This window comes from Acartia tonsa, chromosome 10 (genome assembly GCF_053477335.1).
Source record: "Acartia tonsa isolate MP-2025a chromosome 10, ASM5347733v1, whole genome shotgun sequence".
NCBI classification, from domain to species: Eukaryota; Metazoa; Arthropoda; class Copepoda; order Calanoida; family Acartiidae; genus Acartia; species Acartia tonsa.
Window position 1 is genome coordinate 38,120,619 of NC_137269.1, and position 22,152 is coordinate 38,142,770.

General features: G+C 32.6%; 1 protein-coding gene across 1 annotated transcript in view; it reads left to right on the forward strand.

Moving 5' to 3' along the window:
- Positions 1 to 22,152, forward strand: part of LOC145330596 (uncharacterized) — a 147,286-nt gene that overhangs the window by 45,451 nt on the left and 79,683 nt on the right. The window lies entirely within an intron of this gene.

Sequence of the window (22,152 nt, forward strand, 5' to 3'; positions counted from 1 at the left end):
ACTTTTCAATGGCTTCAATCAAATTTAATAATTTTCCGCTGGATTGGAACCGGTTCTCATATCACAAATACTATAATAGAAAGTAGTAATGTTTTTCTTTTGTCGTAAGCTAAAGATCTCGGAAAATACTAGTAAGTATTGGTTATAATTTTAGGAAAAGCTTAATAATTTTTTGGGTGGGTTTTGGCTATTTGCCTGTCCTCTCTCGCCCTCCCTAGTGGCTAGGGAGTGAAGCAACTAGTCTTTAACACAAAGTAGTACGATGTTTGCTATTCTATCTGTTCGTCTGAATGAAGCAACCTTACCTTGACTGATTTGGCTTTACTTTTCGGAGACTTACAAGGAAAGAAAACGAAGTAGCTGGTTTCGTCATATTTTCACAGTAACTTTTGATAGGTTGTTAGGTTAGTTAACTGTTAATGGTTACAATTAAGAGAAAAGCTATTTGTGAAAATACAAAGAAACCTGCTACTTCGTTTTCTTTACATGATCCAGAATTTTGGCAAATATTAGATATTTCCCACCCTTTCTTGCGATGAATAGTTCTAGGAGCTAGGGTCGAGGCCACTAGTAATATAAACATTCCTATTTATTTCTTATAGAAAACAAAAATCAATACTTTATGAAACAGATACATTATTCATGATAGCCTGATATCTAGTTGCCGAAAGTGTACGCAGTTTCCTGAGTGTTTCCTCATCCTAGCTCAATATTTACTACTAGCTACAAATCTTCAAACTTCCCTTAAAAAAATCAAAATTTGAATGTGTAAACGATTTATACAATATACATTATAAATTTGAATTTTTTAAATTTTGATTTTTTTTTTGAAGTTTGAAGCTTTTTTAGCTAGTAGTAAATATTGAGCTAGGATGAGGAAACACTCAGGAAACTGCGTACACTTTCGGCAACTAGATATCAGGCTATCCTATTCATATTCCCTCCGCGTATATTAACAACGTCCAAACAATGTAACCAATGATTAAAATTTCACCAATATTGTTCAGCACACCTAATTAACATACATGATTTAATTATCTAAAACACATCGACGTCCAATAGAGAGTGGTGGTAAGAGATGTTTAACCCCTCAAACTTTGAAACCCCTATTTTACCCAACTAAAATTTTTGTTTGATAAATCAGATTATCCCCCTCAATCATTTAAACCCCCTTATTGTATCGCTTTATAAAAAGCTTAGACATCCTTGATTTGGGTCCTTGAAATGTTTAAAAAGCACAAATTTTTACCTTTTTCTACCAATTCAAAACCAATTTATAGGGAGGGGCGGTTGTTATTTTTTCTAGAGGCGATTTTTCTTGGGTTGGAGCGGTTCCTTACTCCGAAATAGTTGTAAACCCTACAGAACCTATGAAAGCTACCATATCGTTTCAGCGGTTAGCAAGATCCTTCGGTACAAACAAACAAGCAGACAGACAGATAAACATCCTGTTACTTTATTATAAGAATTTGTTGTATTGTAAAGACATGATTATTGATAAAGTGTATGATTCATAAACAAAACAGCATTGATTGCAATAAGAATATTTATTCCAGTGTTTATTCCGCTGGAATATAACCGTTTCTCTGCCATACTGAAAAAGCATGTATGCCATCGTACTACAGTTAATTTTATACAAATGTTTTTTTTTAAATCATAAAATAAAGAACTCGGCCTCTGGTTCAACTTTTCATTTTTTTATTTTGTAATCCGCGGAAAGCTGTTTATAATGCAATGCGATAAATAGCTATTTCTTATTCGTTGGCTTAACAACTTTAGCGAATTTAATCAAATTTTGATTGGTTTGTTCATTAAGTTGATTGACTAATAGTAATTTATAGAAGGGTTAATTTTGTGTATCATAATTGTGAATGTACATCAATTTACCAGCCATGGTCTTATCCCTTCAGATCCAACTATCCATATATTTGTTTTTGAATAGAACAAAATTTTAGGTAGAAATATATCGATTAAACGATCAAATTTATTTGATTCTTAAAGAAAAGTAAAATAACAAGGATGAAGTATTAATTAGAAGCGAAATAAACCATTATCATTATCTGAATGATATACCAGGGCTCGTCATTTGCGCTTTTCAGTGAAATTATCATATTATTACTTTAAAATTCATCTGGAAAGCTTCACAAAGTGTTTTTAAAAATCAGCCATGTGACATCATAAAAATGAGGGATTATCCATCTCTTTTTAGGGGGTTTCTTTTCCACTTCTCCTCTCATCCCTCATTTTTATGGCGTCACATGGCTGATTTTTTTAGACACTTGTAAAGCTTCTTTATTTGGATGTCCAAACCTTTTCCTAAACAGACAATCCATCTTTTCAGTACATTTTGGCACACAAGTGGATTTTAATTTGAGGTTATTCGCAATGAAGGCGCGGTTGCCGAGCCCTGGGATATAGTCAGTAAAGGTATATAATCTTTATTTCAGAGAGTTGGTTGTCTGATGGGTGAATGGACGCTTTACACCGCAATCATAAGTATTGTATGTATGTTTCAAGGTGCGTGAAGAGAGGTCTAGTTACCTAGTACCCGAAGCGACACCTAGCCCCCTAGAGTCTTAACTCTTTATATAATCTTTATACTAAATACCATAGTTGCCTAGACCCTAGGCGAGGACAGCGGAGGTCAGGAAAAATATGCCAAAACCATACCAGTTTATTGTCAAAGGTCCTTATAGTACAACACACTTAAACCTGGCTGTACTTAGGGGGGTCAAATTTTCATATTGGGGAGTACCGAACTAAAACCTAACCTGACCTAACCTCTGCGCAAGGCCTATCCCTGCGGGTTGTTACATAACATAACCTAGCCTAACTTAAGGAAACCTAACGTTAACCTAACCTCTGGAGTTGTCCCCCGTACAAGATTAGTTATTTCTCGTATCGTATTATAAACGGCTTTCCGCGGATATAGAATGAACAATTATAAGATTAAAACTAGTTTTTTTAGCCTCGAGGTGCCGGAGGCACCGGCTAAAAAAACTGGTTTTAATCTTATGTTTGTACATTTCTATATTCGTAGAAAACTGGATATAATACGATGCTAGACATAGTTTTTTCGTATGGATGAGAACCGGTTCCTATCTACCGGATTCGAATGAATACGAGAAAACCTATTACCTGTCCAGGACCAATACAAAGTTTCTCTGAAAATTATGAAACAATTTGTCCAGCCGTTTACGAGATCTTTCTAAACAATTTAATCCACAGTGTAGAATAGTTAGAGTAACTTTGTTTTTTAAAAAGGAATTTATTGATTATTATAATGACTCATTAGGAAATTTTTTTTCCAACTTTCCAATGACATAAATGGCAAGGGGAAAAACAAGTAAAACAAGGATGGGATCTACTGCAGTTCACGGTAAAATATTGCTGGTAAGCAATATTTCCAAAAATCTATGAATTTTAAAGACTGCTAGCTGCCAAACGGCTAAACGTACAGATCATTCCCGCACACCGTTTTAAGCGGCATAAGACGGCCTACAAATAATCTGGAATAGCTATAAATCAATAATGCATAATTATCTCACAGTGCAGAGAAATGCGCGAAAAAGACCTATTTTACCGTATTTTCTTCAGTGAAGCTTTTCCTGTGCATAATTGGATCTTGGCTATTCCAGATTATTTGTAGGCCTTCTTATGCCGCTTAAAATGGTGTGCGGGTATGATCTGTACGTTCAGCCGTTTGGCAGTCAGCAGCCTTTAAAATTCATAGATTTTTGGAAATATTGCTTACCAGCAATATTTTACCGTGAACTGCAGTAGATCCCAAGGATGACAACATCCATAAAAGCGAAGCTCTGAAACGGTAGAGCAAACGAACATTAATACTGTTAGAGTGTCATAACTGAATAATCAGGATATAAATGTATAAAAGTCGAAACAAAATTGTTAGTAAATTTGTTGAAAACTGCTTAAATACAGGACACCATTACATTTTGATTTGATAATAGAGATGCTTCGCTTATAACATTGTACTTTGTTGTCCTAGGAATCAGTATTCCAAAAATCAGATTAATCGGATATTTATATTACATAAAAATTAGTTGTTAAAGAAGTTTAAAATGTACTTACTGACATTCCGATAACGAATATAGAGTTGCTACGAACCTAATAACTGCAGAAATCATGCAATGCAATGTTTTAAATCGATGGGACATTTCTAACATGCCCAAATTAACGAAAAAAATCTATCCGATCCAGACGTACGGACGGACGCATAGATCCTAAGGATGACATCATTCCAAATTAGTATAACTTATATGTGTACTATTATTGAATAAAATATTTTTTAACACATCGTTTAGCAGCCTAGAAAATTGTCGTTTCTCTACTGTCATTGTGAATTATAGAGTAGTTTTGCTTAACAATTTTAACAAAAATACTGAATACTACTACGTCTGTAGACTAAAACTATTGTTGGAAAAAGTTTCGACACTTTAGCCTTCGTGTAGAAGTATAATTTACATAGTATAATGTTCCCTTCCTCCCTGAAATTTACATAATATTTCCTTTGCATCGTATAAAACAAGGATAAAACACGTGCAACTAAGGGTGTCCTAATTTTTATCATAAATTTGGTTACAAAACAGCGATAACAAAATATGCTGTGCTCGCCCTCGAAGTGGCTACAGAGCACTGAACTATCCCCCTCCTTTATTTTTAAAATAAATTAAATATAAGGAAGAATAGTCTTTTTTCTATGCCTAACCTCTACAGGAGACCCTTTCCCTGATGGGGCCTATGCCTGTTGTGCCCTAGACCTGCAAACATATAGCCTAACCTGTACTGACCTTAAGAAATTAAGGGGGGGGGGGCGGGGGGTTAGTGTGCGACAAGGCACTTTAACTGAATGAAATTGCCAAATGATCCAAGCTGAAGTAAAGGAAGATATCTTGTTTACAGGAAAGCTTGATATTTTTTGATGAAATTATTATGATTTAGGTAAACCTAACTGAAATGCATAATCCAATTCTAAGATTTTGATTTTTAACTTTAAGTTTGAAAGTAGCTTCACTCATTAATTGAAAAATGTGAATAATGTTGAAAAAAAAAGTTTATGCAATAATTTTCGCTTGGCTGCGCTACATTCTAGCGTTGCAACATTCAAGTAAAAGAATAGAGGGTGCACGAGCTATATTTTACTCTAACACGGGGGGGGGGTACCTTGTCCCGACTTTGAATATCAGCCAATAGCGTCGGAAATACAGCTATAAATGAGCAGAGAGCAATTTGATAGCAGACGAAAAAGGACTCCACAACTTGGGCCAGGTAGTTGTTTTGGTTGTACATCTATACATATACATTAATTGTTGTTATCTGGAGGGCTAGTCACAATAGACCAAAAAGTAGCTTTCAGGTAAAGCGAATATTAGCAGATATTTTGGATCTACTGCAGTTCACGGTAAAATATTGCTGGTAACGAATATTGCTAAAAATTTATGAATTTTAAAGGCTGCTAGCTGCAAAACGGCTGAATGTACAGATCATGCTTGCACATTGTTTAAAGGAAGCCTGCAAGAAATACCCCGCTTTAACTGCTGAAAGACTGCCACAAGTAGAGCAAATGCCCCAAATTTGAAGCCTTCAGCTTCTATAACAAAAAAGTTCTAGGCATTTTAAAATGACATTTTATGTACAATGAAAATTTTGAAATTAAACTACGTGGCCTAGAAACAAAATTATAAGCTTATTTTTGTCATAAATTTAGGTTTCCAGTAACTAATTATATTTTTACAATAAAAATACCCATTTTTAGAGTCAAAATCATTAAAAACAATTAAGTTTTACTTGCATTGTACCGAATGTACTGTAGCCAATCAGAAGGCTGAATCAGCTTAACAACCAATCACAGCTAAGCTTGTATTAGTTTACCCCTTTGTTTCCGCTATGATTTTCGTTTAAAAATGCAATTTAAATCGATTTTTTTCATAGATTTTGACTATGAAATGTGGTGTTTTTATTGTAAAAATGTAATCGGTTACAGGCAATCTAAGTTTCTGACAAAGATAAGGTTATAATTTTGTGTCTAGGCGACATAATTTATTATTGTTTTTTCTTTTATGAGCATTGGAAATCTTTCAAAAATTCCATTGTACATAAAATGCTATTTTGAAATGCCTAGAACTTTTTTGTTATTGAAGCTTAAGGCTTTAAATTTGGGGTATTGGGTCTTCTTGTGGCAGTCTTTCAGCAGTTAAAGCGGGGTATTTCTTGCAGGCTTCCTTTAAACAATGTGCAAGCATGATCTGTACATTCAGCCGTTTTGCAGCTAGCAGCCTTTAAAATTCATAAATTTTTAGCAATATTCGTTACCAGCAATATTTTACCGTTTCATCAGTTAAAGCGTGTTATTTCTTGCAGGCTTCTTTTAAAGCGGCATAAGAAGGCCTTCAAATAATCTGGAATAGCTATAAATCAAAAATGCATAATTATCTCGCAGTGCACAGAAATGCGCGAAAAAGACCAATTTTACGCGGTTTTTCTTCAGTGAAGCTTTCCCTGTGCATCATTGGATCTTGGCTATTCCAGATTATTTGTAGGCCTTCTTATGCCGCCTAAAATGGTGTGCGGGTATGATCTGTACGTTCAGCCGTTTGGCCGCTAGCAGCCTTTAAAATTCATAAATTTATAGCAATATTCGTTACCAGCAATATTTTACCGTGAACTGCAGTAGATCCGATATTTTTAGTAACAAGATTTCTGTCTGTGTGTCTGTTTATACCAAAGATCTCGCTAACCGCTGGACCGATGTGATTTTCCTTTAAAGCGAAGTTTCTTTTAGGTCCTGTGAAGGTTTATAACTATTTTGAGGGGAGGTAACGACATTCCTTCCAACCTACCTTTTCTTATTAAAACTAAATTTTTTCTCTTAATTTTTTTTTTAAAGTAGGGTGGGGGTGAAAACTCGAAGACATCTAAAGAAGCATGCAATTAAAAACTTTATTTCATTTTTCTACATAAACTTAATGAATAAATAAGAATTACTTTTATTAGAAAGTTCATTGAATGTTTTAATCATATATGCTAGAAACTTTTAGAATCTGCGGATCATGGAAAGAAAACAAAGTCATTCCTTAATAAGGACAGAAGTCACCTTCCTAGGAAGGACATAAGTAGCCTTCCTTAAGTGAGAATTTGTTAGATGAAGGGCATAAATTGCCTCCCTTAACAAAGATTTTGCAAGATTGAGGACATAAGTAGCCTCCCTTCACCTCACAAAACCTAGCTTTTTGGTCCTTCACATAGCAAAATCTTGCACAAAATTGGTTTTTGGTCCATCACATAGCAAATTATTGCAAAACTTAGCTTTTCTGTCCTTATTATAGCAAAATATTGCAAAACATAGCTTTTCGGTCCATCACATAGCAAATTCTTGCAAAACATAGCAAAATCTTGCAAAACATAGCAAATTCTTGGAAAACTTAGCTATTCTGTCCTTCACATAGCAAATTCTTGCAAAACATAGCAAAATCTTGCAAAACATAGCAAATTCTTGGAAAACTTAGCTATTCTGTCCTTCACATAGCAAATTCTTGCAAAACATAGCAAATTCTTGCAAAACATAGCAATTTCTTGCAAAACATAGCAAATTCTTGCAAAACATAGCAAATTCTTGCAAAACATAGCAAATTCTTGCAAAACATAGCAAATTCTTGCAAAACATAGCAAATTCTTGCAAAACATAGCAAATTCTTGCAAAACATAGCAATTTCTTGCAAAACATAGCAAATTCTTGCAAAACATAGCAAATTCTTGCAAAACATAGCAAATTCTTGCAAAACATAGCAAATTCTTGCAAAACATAGCAAATTCTTGGAAAACTTAGCTTTTCTGTCCTTCACATAGCAAATTCTTGCAAAACATAGCAAATTCTTGCAAAACATAGCAAATTCTTGGAAAACTTAGCTTTTCTGTCCTTCACATAGCAAATTCTTGCAAAACATAGCAAATTCTTGCAAAACATAGCAAATTCCTCCAAAACATAGCAAATTCTTGGAAAACTTAGCTTTTCTGTCCTTCACATAGCAAATTCTTGCAAAACATAGCAAATTCTTGCACAACATAGCAAATTCTTGGAAAACTTAGCTTTTCTGTCCTTCACATAGCAAATTCTTGCAAAACATAGCAAATTCTTGCAAAACATAGCAAATTCTTGCAAAACATAGCAAATTCTTGCAAAACTTAGCTTTTCTGTCCTTCACATAGCAAATTCTTGCAAAACATAGCAAATTCTTGCAAAACATAGCAAATTCTTACAAAACATAGCAAATTCTTGCAAAACATAGCAAATTCTTGCAAAACATAGCAAATTCTTGCAAAACATAGCAAATTATTGGAAAACTTAGCTTTTTAGTCCTTCACATAGCAAATTCTTGCAAAATACAGCTTTTCTGTCCTAAACATAGCTAAATGTTGCAAAATGTAGCATATTCTTGCTATTTAGACCACCCATTCCTGGGATCTTAAGCTTCAGACAGAAAAACCTTACTGTTTGGTTATTGAATTGACAGGATTTCAGAACAATGGTATTAACTTTGATGTTTTATAACTCTGAATTTTTTTATCCATTTAAAAAAGCCAGCTTTTTGTTAATAAATGTGAAAACTAAAAATGCTTTAAAATTTAATGATCTACTAGCTGCTCTGCCCCTAGAGACCTCTAAGTGGGAGGGGGAGAGGAAGGGAGGGGGGAAAGTTTATTCACCTTATTCTTTATTTCAGTCTTAAAAAGAAAAAAAATATGAAAGAAATTTTTTTTTTGAGGGGGGGGTTGGTTAATTTTTACCAGGGGTGAATTCTCCTGGGAGGGTGGTACCCTCCCCCAAAATAGCTATAACCTATCCCAGAACTAATAAGCTAAACTAAGTACAAAACCCTATTAGTTAAGAAGTTAACAAGATCTACATACAGATAGACAGACACAGATCCTGTTACTTTTATTATAAGGATAGTAAAATATATGTTCTTGTGTAAAAGCTAGCTTTTCAAAATAAGAAGAAAAAACTTGACACATCATGCCGTCCGCCGCGCTGTTGCGAAGTATGGTCTATGAAGAATAGAGTGGGTCAATTTTCAAAGTTTTTTTTAAATTTTGAATTCATTACAATGGATTTATTATTACTTGTATCTTACACCAAATAACGATCTCCCCCACCCGATTCTTTTAACCTATTCCCTCCCCTCTTACTGGATAAATCGCCCACCAAATAAAATCGAAGAGAAATTGCAACCAAAATTTTCTCCTGTTATAATATCAACGTAAATCAATACAGAACTTAGCAACTTAATTTGGCGACAACTTTTTTATGTAATTCTATGTCAATAAGATAGCATGCTTATCAATTCCAAAATTGAGCCACCCTTATGACTTTTGACCCAACACGACCTGGGGTTGGTTAATTACCGATACTAAAATCTAATCACACAAAGTTTTGGAATTAAGAAATATTCTAATTTATTTTTTTGGTATTAAGTTATATGAATACTAAGAAAATTCATAATCCCTTATAAGTTTTCAACATATATATTTAATTGTAAAAAATTTCGAAAATTAATATATCTTTAGCTCTGTTATTGGTCATCCCCCCATATTTAATAGTATTATAATATTCGCAAAACGTACTATTTACAGGGATCTAAAGGGATAAGACAATTGTCGATAAGTTGATGTAAATCCTCAATGATTAAACATAAAATTAACCCTTTTTGTAAGTTATAATTAGAGGTTGAATCGTTTACTATTAACAGGGATCTAAAATGATAAGACAATTGTCAATAAGTTGATGTAAATCCTCAATGATTAAACATAAAGTTATCCCTTCTATAAGTTATGATTAGTGGTTGAATCGTTAATGGACAAGACACTCATTTTAATGTACCAACCAATAAAAATTCAATTATATTTCCCTAAGATTAAGCCAACGAATAAGAAAACGTTACTATAAAACTTTGGAGACCAGTGTAATAAGCAGCTCAATGTACACTCACTCCTTGGATTATTACACAGTACCCAAAGTTTTATCTTAACAATTTCTCATTTATGTGCTCAACATTTTGGAGACTTTTTATTTAATTATGTAAATTGATTTATCATCCATTGTGTTATCCCTTTTAACTCCTGATTTTGGCGTGATTTTTATGTGACGGCATGGGTCAAAAATGTTTAACATCAAAGACAATTTACAAATATAGAATATGTAATATAAAAGATTTTAAGAAAAAAAAATAATCAGGGACCGCTGAACCGATATGGTTCACTTTTATAGTGTAGCTTCTTACAGGACATGGGTAGGTTTATTGCTATTCTAGGGAAGGGTACCACCGTCCTCCTAAGATAAATCGTTCCTTGAAAAAATAACCCTTTAAAAAATCGAATGAAAATAGGGAAGGAGTAATTTGTTTTTTACTTTTTCATTTTAGAAATAATATAAAAATGGAAGGGTTGAATTCAAACCACATCCACCTCAAGTACTCCTGGAGACCTCTAGGGGCGTAGCCGATAGTTTAAAATAAAACACCAACAGGCAACAATAAATCAAAATTCTTACAAATCTAAGCATACATAGTCTATGGTCTTTGTGTGTGTTCCGACCCATGCCGTAAACGCCCAACTAGCCACCTAGCCAAACAGTTTTTTTTTTACTTATTTCTTTATTATCAAAAGCTATCTTTTTTTTAAAAATATTTTTTTACTATGCTATTATAGTAATTGTATGGTTCTTTTACAATTTATCTTCGTATGAGACCAATAAAGGTTTAAAGCTATTTGGGGGAAGAGTACTACCACATTCTTAAGATAAATTGCCCTAGAAAAATGAAATAAAAATTAGGGTGGGGTGACTTTCCCCTCTTTCCATTAATATGTCTCTAGCATAGCAGTTAGTTGATCACTAAATTTAAAAGCATTTTTAGTTTTCACATTTATTAACAAAAAGCTGGCTATTTCAAATGGATGAAAAAATTCAGAGTTATAAAACATCAAAGTTAATACCATTGTTCTGAAATCCTGTCAATTCAATAACCAAACAGTAAGGTTTTCCTGCCTGAAGCTTAAGATCCCAGGAATGGGAGGTCTAAATAGCAAGAATATGCTACATTTTGCAACATTTAGCTATGTTTAGGACAGAAAAGCTGCATTTTGAAAGATTTAGCTATGTAAAGGACATTAATGCTATGTTTTGCAAGAATTTGCTATTAAAGGACAAAAAAGCTAAGTTTTCCAATAATTTGCTATGTTTTGCAAGAATTTGCTATGTTTTGCAAGAATTTGCTATGTTTTGCAAGAATTTGCTATGTTTTGCAAGAATTTGCTATGTTTTGCAAGAATTTGCTATGTGAAGGACAGAAAAGCTAAGTTTTCCAAGAATTTGCTATGTTTTGGAGAAATTTGCTATGTTTTGCAAGAATTTGCTATGTTTTGCAAGAATTTGCTATGTTTTGCAAGAATTTGCTATGTGAAGGACAGAAAAGCTAAGTTTTCCAAGAATTTGCTATGTTTTGCAAGAATTTGCTATGTTTTGCAAGAATTTGCTATGTTTTGCAAGAATTTGCTATGTTTTGCAAGAATTTGCTATGTTTTGCAAGAATTTGCTATGTTTTGCAAGAATTTGCTATGTTTTGCAAGAATTTGCTATGTTTTACAAGAATTTGCTATGTAAAGGACAGAAAAGCTAAGTTTTCCAAGAATTTGCTATGTTTTGCAAGAATTTGCTATGTTTTGCAAGAATTTGCTATGTTTTGCAAGAATTTGCTATGTGAAGGACAAAAATGCTATGTTTTGTGAGGTTTTGCTATGTGAAGGAAAGAGAAGCTATGTTTTGCAAGATGAAGGACATAAGCAGCCTTCCTAATGTAAGAATTTGTTAGACAAAGGACATAAGTCACCTCCCTTAAGTTAGATTTTGTTAGATGAAGGACATAAGTAGCCTTCCTTAGACCAATTTCCAGTGACTTCTGTCCTAATTAGGAATGACTTTGTTTTCTTTCCATGATCCGAATCTGCTAATAAACAAGGTATTATAGGTTTTACTATAAATACGTATTAATACGCTATTTTTGTAATATGTCATTCTTGTTTTTATTTAGAGTTGCTGCATAATTATGAATTTACAAATTGTTTAATGAAATCAAAGAAAATAAATTATATACTACATAACAAGGGTAAAATAAACAAGGATGACAACATCCCGAAGTGCCGAAGGCCATGGCTAAAAAACTAGAATTAATATTATGATTTTTATTCTAATATTCGTGGAATATTTTCTGTAATATGATGCTTAACATGATTATTCAGTGTGGCTGAGAACCGGATCTAATCCAGCGGATATTAATCGGTTTCTAAGCCATACTGGAAGATGTTTTTAGCAACACGACTTCATTAAGTACATTAATTTATCATCCATTGTCATATCCCTTAAGATCCCTGATGGAAAGCTATGAGAGAACCTGGGAAAAGGTATGTGAAATCAAAGTATTCAGAACTTCCTCAATCTTTAATAGTGTTTATATAATGTCAAAAAATCAAACTTTTCCCCCCAATAACCAAAACTATTAATGTGAATAGTATGTTTATTGATTTTATACCTACGAGTGGGTGAGCCCTAACCATGATGGGGCTCTGAATTTAAAAGGTATGCTACCTAAACCAATGAAAAGTATCCCTAAAATGCACGTTTAAGTCGTTAAGCGAGATCTTGATTACCAAACAAAAACAAAAAAAAGGGTAGAAAAAAAAGTATATTTCTCATCTATAATCAAATATATAAGAATTTTTTTCTCGTTTAAGTATTATATTAGCTTCAGAAACTTTTTGTGAAGATTTTCTTTGACACAATAATATCTATTTTAGCACGCTTTTTAAATTTGCTGTTTTATAGACACATTTATTATAGCTCTCTAATTTTACCCTTTAATAAAATTTGTCGTATAAAATTTCCCGAACCACCCCCCCCCCCCCCCACCCCCCCAAATAAACTTAACTTAAGTAGCCATAAATCTCGGCTTCTGGGTTTAAGCCCCTCCCCACCCCCGTTAATCTTCATTTCCTTTCTTTCTAATGTGGTCAAGAAATTCAACAAAAGAAATTCCAGTATGGCTTCCAAACGTACATATTAACGAACACAGTAATAGTGTCTGACTGATTATGACGTAACAAAAAAAATTAGCCAATGAGAGGCCACTATAAATTTTACCATTGGTCAATAACGGCCTCTCATTGGCTAATTTTTTTTTGTTACGTCATAATCAGTCAGACACTATTACTGTGTTCCATATTAACATCTGCTGAATTAGAACCAATTATGAGTCGTACTGAAAAACCATGTATCATATCGTATTATAGACAATTTTCTTCGAATAATAAGATGAATAATAAAATCAATACCAGTATTTTGGCCCTGGCCTCCTGTCCCTCGGGACCAACTAAACTGTTGGCAAACCGAAAATAATAACATCCAAAATATCGAAGCCAAAACATTTTTGAAGGATTAAAAGGAAAATATTAGTCTGTTGGACAGCCCATAGTCAAAGAGAGGTTACGCTACTAAAGATTAAAAAATTATAATCTACTTATTAATTATGTAATACAGGTTACAAAAGAATAGGGGATTTAAATATTTTGGGGGATTAAATATGTTTTTTTTTATGTAAACTAATTTGTAGACAAATGTAATCAAGTAACGACGCCCAGGTTTTTTTTTAGAGGGAAACTTTTTTTTACTATTTATAAGACAGCATTAAAAAAACTTTAAAATTGTTTTAAATTTAAAAAAAAATTTAATTAGAGTGATTTTAAATGCCTAAAATAAAGCTGTCCGTTAGTGCTTGTGAACAAATACGGCCGGCCTAATTGTTAAAAAGATTCGCCTTTCAAAAGGTGAATGGGTCACAATATTTATTATCTTTGATGAGCCAGCATGCACGAAAGCACAGGAAGCTAAAATTATTAACTCCGCCCATTTTCTTAATAATCCATTTGACCGCAAAAATCCCCGCCTCCCTAATAAAATGCTATAAGCGAAACTTTTCTTCTATAATAAAAGTTGGTCCTTACGTCCGACTGTTCATATTTCGTATCCTATTCATTTAATTCTAGGAATATTAATGAAGTGCAACAAGGTACAATGTTATTAGCAAAGCATCTCTATAATCAAGTACTAAAAATTAAGGTATGTATTTAAACAGTGTTATGTATTTAAGCAATTATTGAACTATTTTATTCTATTATTAATTATATTATAATAATTTACTCTACAAGTGTGGATAATGTTGGTTTATCTTGCGGTCTGATTTCAGGGCTTAGCTTTTACGGATGTTGTCATCCTTGTTCTTCTAAAAGTTCTCATCCCCTTGTTATGATATGTGAGTATTTTTATGAACCAACGGAAAAATGGAACACCATAACTCTATAAGCTTTGTCGACTAGAGTTTCAATATTTTATATCGACTATTTTGCACTGAATAAGAGTTACTATGGCTGACAAAATATAGAATTTTCATTTAGATAAAAAATGCAATTTACTTAAAATTTATAGGTATATTCAAAGAAAAACTTTGCTACAACCTTTTTGTACCAGTTAGAGTCCTTCTCTGGCTAACAAACCGCCCTGTTATGACGTTTTGACGTACAGACCTTAACAATAAAATAGCCACGCTTCCAAGAATTTAGCATGTTAATGTTAATAATTAGGTTTTATGACAATGCTAAAACTAACTTATAACTAACAAATAGGTTAAAACAAGGATGACAACATCCATAAAAGCGAAGCTCTGAAACGGTAGGACAAACGGACATTAACACTTGTATAATGTCAGAACTGAATTCAGAATGCGAATGTATAAGAGTCAAAGCAAAATTGTAATTAAATTTGTTGAAAAACTGCTTAATACAGGATAATGATTTTGGACATACTTACATTTTTAGGACTTGATTATAGAGTTGCTTCGCTTATAATATTGTACTTTGTTGTCCCAGGAATCAGTATATCAAAAATCAGACCAATCGGATAATTAGGTAACATACAAATATGTTGTTAAAAATCATTAAAAAATCAACATTTTTTAAATGGACGTACGGACATTCTGGTAATGATTATAGTGTTGCTACGCTTTCTAACTCGTACCTAACTATTACAGGAATCACCATGCAAAATTTGAAATCGATAGGACAATTCTAACATCCCTAAATTAACGAAAAAAGCTATTTAAAAAAGTAAAAAAATCAACATGTTTAAAATGGACGTACGGACATTTTGGAAATGATTATAGAATTGCTACGCTTTCTAAATCGTACCTAACTACTAAAGGAATCATCATGCAAAATTTGAAATCGATAGGACAATTCTAACATGTCTAAATTAACGAAAAAAGCTATCCGTTACGGACGGACGGACCGACCCTAATTATAGAAAAGCTTCGCTTTTAATAAATTAGGAAGGGTAATAAGACCTCCTCCCTCAATCATTAACAAATATACAAATTTCTCCCTATCCTAATCAAGCCTGGAATACTTGTAAGGTCAAAAAAATTTTAACATTTATGTCGACTATATGGTATTACATAAAAATGGCTAATGGTGACATTAGATCGAGATGCCGTTGGCTTATATTATTAAACATTAGAAAACGCCATGATGTTTTTTTCTTTTTGTGCAATAACCCTGTCACCAAAAATAAGTCAGGAAAATATAGAGATATACTCTTAAATCAGCCAATAGGATAACAGTGGAAGAACAAACCGATAATGTTATTGGTTGAAGTTATGCATTTATGCTTTTTTCATTTGTCACCTAATGAGTTAGCTATGAAATGTTGTATTTCTTATGATTCAGCTTTTCTTGGGTAAATTTTATCGTTTAAAAATGTATTTCCTAGTTTAGTAATTGGCTTTCTAGAAATTATATCCTCGAAAAATTTCCTTACTTGTATTACTTGAATGCAAAAAAACAAACAAATGTGTTCGCCTGCTAAGTTTTTTTTAAGTTTAACGAGTTTTTGGGTAAGATGGACCATCTAGACATATTATGTCTATTGTCAGGAGTTACAATTAGAATGATTTATAATGGGTATTTAAATTTTATGATTGGGGGAGGGGGGTCTGGTTGCTAACCCGTCTATAAAATCATATCCTGGACCAAAAAGAGGCTCCCGTAAAAACCGTAGTTAATCGACCTAATTTTATGGTTATCAAGGATGATAAAATCCATAAAAGAGAAACTCTTCTAAATGAAAGTAAAACAATTTAAAAGTCTTAAAAAATCAATAAATTAACTTGAATAGTAAATGCCATAAAGGAACACCCTTGCCTCTTACTTGAATTTAGAGAAAGTGTTCCTTATCGTCTTAGAAATTATCATCTCATCATGTAAAAAAATATCACAGTATTAAATAAAGCAGAGTTGTAAATCAACTTTAATGAAATGCTTGGCAATAATATAGAGCCTAAAAGTTCTAAAAATCATAATTAAAGCATGTAAAAAGTTGATATTTGAATGGTACTCTATGGTAATGATTTTTTAGTTTATGTGGTATAAAAATTGTTCTTTATTTCACAGGAATCGTCATGCAAAGTTTGAAATTGATAGAATGCTTCATTTTATATGTTCTGGACGGCCGACTGATCCTAAATTTTAAAAAGCTTCGCTTTAAATAAAATACAGTTATATCAATAATTTACCAAAAAACTCCTAAGCGATATACTGACAGACAGACAAACAGTTGCCTCGCTTCTATAGTAAATGTCCATAACAAAGGGCTTAACCTATATTTGAAGATGTGCAGTCAATTCCGTACATGAACCGCATTAGCAATTCAACAAAACGGCACGGTGGTGTTTTATTAGAAAGCGTAACAACTCTATAATCGATACCAGAAAGACCAAACGCCTATTTAAAACATGCTGGTTTTGTAACTTTTTACAACATCTTATTGTCCTATTCATCTGATTTTTGGAATAAAGCTTTCTAGGACAACAAGGTACAATAATATAAACAAAACATCCTTCAACGTCGCGTCCTAATGTAGTATCATGTATTAGGCAACTTTTAATTATTTTGACTTAAAAATTAATGTTCTGCTTGTTAAGTTCTAACACACCAAAACAGTTATTGTTTGTTTGTACTACCTTCTGATTTAAGAGCTTTACTTTTAAGGATGTTGTCATCCTTGTGTATTTCCTATTGTATCTTTATGAACCGGAGAGTGAGAGAGAGAGTTTTAAAATAACGTTTCCATATTCATTGGCTTAACATCTTTTGGACTTTAGTGAATTTTGATTGGTTGCTTCATAAGTTGTCTGTTCGAACGTTTCAACCACCAATTTTAATCTTCAGAAGGGGTAATTTGTAAATCATCATTAGGGATGTACATTAATTTATCGGTTGTGATAAAACATAAATATGTTAACTAACACAAAGAAATAAAAGATAAATAAATATCAAATTATTTTCCTAATAAAATAGGAATAGATAAGTGGGATTAAAATTCAGTGGCGGGCACAGGCTTTTACCAGAGGGTATGACTTATAAGGGCGTGATGATTTTCAGGGGGGGGGGGGGGGTATCGAAAATTTCCTCCTGCGAATGTTAAAATAAATACACTTGATAAAAACAGCATTTTCAAATTCCTTTTTTTACTGCTGTGATACTTATATATATTTTCAGCTTTTATACCCTTTCTTAAATTCTTGAGTATCCCTTATAAAATATAAATAAACAAGGATGACAACATCCATAAGTAGCGAAGCACAAAAATTGTGGATGGGAATACGTAGAAGTAGATTTAAAATCAATAATAGATTTATTGGAGAAAATAAACATGAAACCTTGTTTTATTTTGTATGATGAAGATGGTTAAAGTAAATTACATACTAGATGCACATAACAATGGGAAAAAATATTTTGAAACTGTCAATGCAAAAAAGTTTTAAAATTGGACCAAAAATGCCAAAGATATGGGGAAATATATCAACATATAAAAATAGCCAAAAACCTGCTAAAAGGCAGTTTGGTCGCCATTGTTTCTTTTCATAAAACGCCAGAAATTTAATTTTAATATCTTTAACTGAAAAATTTATGAAAATTGAACCATAAACACCAAAGATATGGGTAAAAATGTGAAAAATATAAAAATAGCCAAAAACCTGCAAAAAGGCAGTCTGACTGTCATTGTTGTTTTCTTCAAACGACAGGAAATTTAATTTTGATATCTTTAACTGAAAAAATTTCGAAAATCGGACCATAAACACCAAAGATATGGAGAAAAATGTGAAAAATATAAAAATAGCCAAAAACCTGCAAAAAGGCAGTCTGACCGTCATTGTTGTTTTCTTCAAATGACCGGAAATTTAATTTTGATATCTTTAACTGAAAAAATTTTGAAAATCGGACCATAAACACCAAAGATATGGGGAAAATTTGGAAAATATAAAAAATAGCCTAAAACCTGCTATAAAGCAGTCTGACCGCTATTGATGTTTTATAGTTAATTGTGCTCCTTAATGATGGGAATGTTGTCAAAAAATTTCAGCTCTCTATCTTTTATAGGAGCCGAGAAAATCACGTTTCCCCCAATTCATTAATTACGGACGGACAGACGGACAGACGGACAGACGGACAGACGGACGGACATTATGAATTATAGAGTAGCTTCGCTACTAAAAAAGAATAATAAATGGTAAAATCTTTTATATGCGTGCACATAGTATGATGGGGGAGGGGATAATCTTAATCAGGAGGGAAGTTGTAACCACCCCCCCCCCTCCCCATCAAAATTTCATAAATCTTCGTTAGGATTTAAAAAATATTTTTTTTTGCACGTGAGAGGCAATTCTAGGGGTAATAAGTTAACCCCCCCCCCCCCTCTTTTCGTGTGCACGTCCCTAAATTCTTTTGTGAATTAATCTAATAGAAAATAACACTTGTAATATGAGTATCTTATTTTTATGCCATTTTGAAAGTAGTCTTTGTTGTTAGTAAGTAGAACAGCTACTCACTACTTTATACTCCCCTGTGGACCGTTAATATAAACTTTCCAAACAATTGTGAATTTATTGGTCTAGCCGCTTACGAGATTTTAGAGGAACCAGACAGCCATACAACTTACATGTTCTATAATGTTTCCTAAAGTTGGTTCGTCCTTTCGTTAGGATAATTGGCAAACTTTAAGTGCATAATTGACCAAAAAAAACCTCGTCTTTCCTTTTTAAAAGCAAAGCTTTTCTATAATTAGGGTCCGTCCGTCCGTCCGTCCGTACGTATGTCCGTAACGGATAGCTTTTTTCGTTAATTTAGGCATGTTAGAATTGTCCTATTGATTTCAAATTTTGCATGATGATTCCTGTAGTAGTTAGGTACGATTTAGAAAGCGTAGCAACTCTATAATCATTACCAGAATGTCCGTATGTCCATTTTAAACATGTTCATTTTTCTACTTTTTTAACAACAAATTTTTATGTGATCTAATCTTCCGATTGATCTGATTTTTGGTATATTGATTCCTGGGACAACAAAGTATAATGTTATAAGCGAAGCAACTCTATAATCAAGTCCTAAATAGGTAAGTATGTCCATAAACATTATCCTGTATAAAGCAGTTTTCAACAAATTTACTTACAATTTTGCTTCGACTCTTATACATTTATATTCTGATTATTCAGTTCTGACACTATTCAAGTGTTTAAGTCTGTTTGTCCTACAGTTTCAGAACTTCGCTTTTATGGATGTTGTCATCCTTGTTATATAAGGGGCCGGTGCGATTTCTTGTTGGTTTAGGTTAGGTTATATTTGGTTCAAGAGGTCAGGAAAAATACAGGAAGCATATCTGAAGAAAAAGTAAGAGAGTTAGTCAGTGAAGGAATCAGTAAGGGAATAAAGAATTTATAGAGATGCTACTCATGTAAAAATTTGTATTATTGAAATCAATACACAAAACTTCTTTTACCAATAGATTTATTTCTCTAGATAGCCAATTCATGGACAATATAATTCCACTAAGCAAAACATATAGGTTCAACTATCTATAGCTGGCTTGTTATATTTAGGAATAAAAAATGTGAACACTTACTAACTAATAATGTGGTCGGGTAGTTCCTACACAGTTTTCTATTTTTTTACGTGATATTGGATCTAGTCTTTTTATACAGTGTGTTTTTTTTATGAGAACTTTTTTGAAAGCAATTTTACCCCACTTAAAGTTATCAGAATTTAATGATTAATGGCTTATTTTCTTCGTTTTTTAAGGCAATTAATAGAACAACAAAAAAATATTTCAGTTTTTATTTAAAAAGTACAGTAAAATCTAAATTTCAAAACTTAGGTGTCAACATATAAAAATGGTTTTAGCGCATTTTTCTTAAAAAAATGGATTTTCTGTAGTCGACTTTGGGGGGCCAGTACTCCCTCCCTGGTTGAGATATGACCTTCAAACTTTGATATGTTCTAGTACATGTCCCTAATAGTATCTGTACAATTTTTAGCTCTATATCTCAACTCTGAAGTGTTTAGCAGCCATTCTTGCAAAAGGTTGATTATTTGAGCATAAGAAAAATGCGCTAAAACCATTTTTAGATGTTGACACCTAAGTTTTGAATTTTAGATTTTACTGTACTTTTTAAATAAAAACTGAAATATTTTTTTCTTGTTCTATTAATTGCCTTAAAAAACGAAGAAAATAAGCCATTAATCATTAAATTCTGATAACTATAAGTGGGGTAAAATTGCTTTCAAAAAAGTTCTCATAATAAAAACACACTGTATTTATTGTTTTAAATTAACAAGTTTCCCATATAAACTCCCCTTAAATAAATAATATGCTTAAATCGATTTAAAATAAATAGGAATCAAGGATGACAGCATCTATCGAAGCGAAACTCAAGAAATCAGAGCTGGATCTTTAAATCATTTTAGTGGTGAGCCAGATCGGGGTAAGCCAACTTTCCACCAATGAGAGCACAGCATTCTTTTAAATGCCGCGCTGTGTTCGGCTGAAATTCGGCGCACCCCGATCTGGCACACCACTAAAATGATTTAAAGATCCAGCTCAGATAGAACAATGAAAACGAAAAAATATAGAGTACATTTCAAAAAAAATATATAAATATTTGTGCTTATCGTTCTATGAATCATCATTTTAAAACAATTGTTATAAGACAAATAACTAAATAAAATAACATCTTTAAGATACACATAATAATTTTCGAAGACATTTTTATGTCGACTATTTGGTATTAATGAATGCTATAAAAGTGGTCGTTATTGTTATATTATCGACATAATAAATCTGAATTTTCCAACTTTTAGGTAAATATTTCATGAAAATGTTGTTCCACGTTAATTATTTGTTGAAAGATTCTACATTTTCAACTTTCCTCCCCCCCCCCTCCCTTACAGAACAAGAACAAGCATAATATTGTCGCTTTGAAGCGAAGCAATGAAAATTTAAATAAGATTTTTACTATGATTATTTCTGTACTAAAGAAGTATGTTTGTCTGGTAAGATCTAATACACAGCTTTATCTATTGCCCATAACTTTCAGAGAACTTGTTTTTTTGGCAGGATTTACATTATCTGGACTAGAAAATTTCAGAGGGCAGGGCACCTAGCCTTCTATTTTAGCGATGCCCCCATAGGGTACTCTTATAGAGAAAGAATTAACTTTCAAGAATAGGATAGGTTAAGTTTGTTTTAAGATAGCCCGAAGATAGTAAGCTCCAGCTAAAGACTTCATCCCCTCATTATCTGGAGACGAATGCAATATTTTTTCTGGAAATTATAAGGTTTTCGGTGCAGTCGTTTATGAGATCTTTACATACATGCAGTAGTATTAAAAAGGTTATATCAAATTTAAAGTACTAATTTGTGTGTAATCTGTATATTAAATATGTTTGAAAAGATCTTAGAAAAGGCTGGAACGATCTTTTCACAATATTCAGAACACAGTAAAAGTGTCTGACTGATTATGACGTAACAAAAAAAATTAGCCAATGAGAGGTTATTATTGACCAATGGTAAAATTTATAGTGGCCTCTCATTGGCTATTTTTTTTGTTACGTCATAATCAGTCAGACACTTTTACTGTGTTTATTATTCAGGAAAGTTTAGTTTTGGACAAGGGGTGGTTTTAGACTATTTGTAGAGTT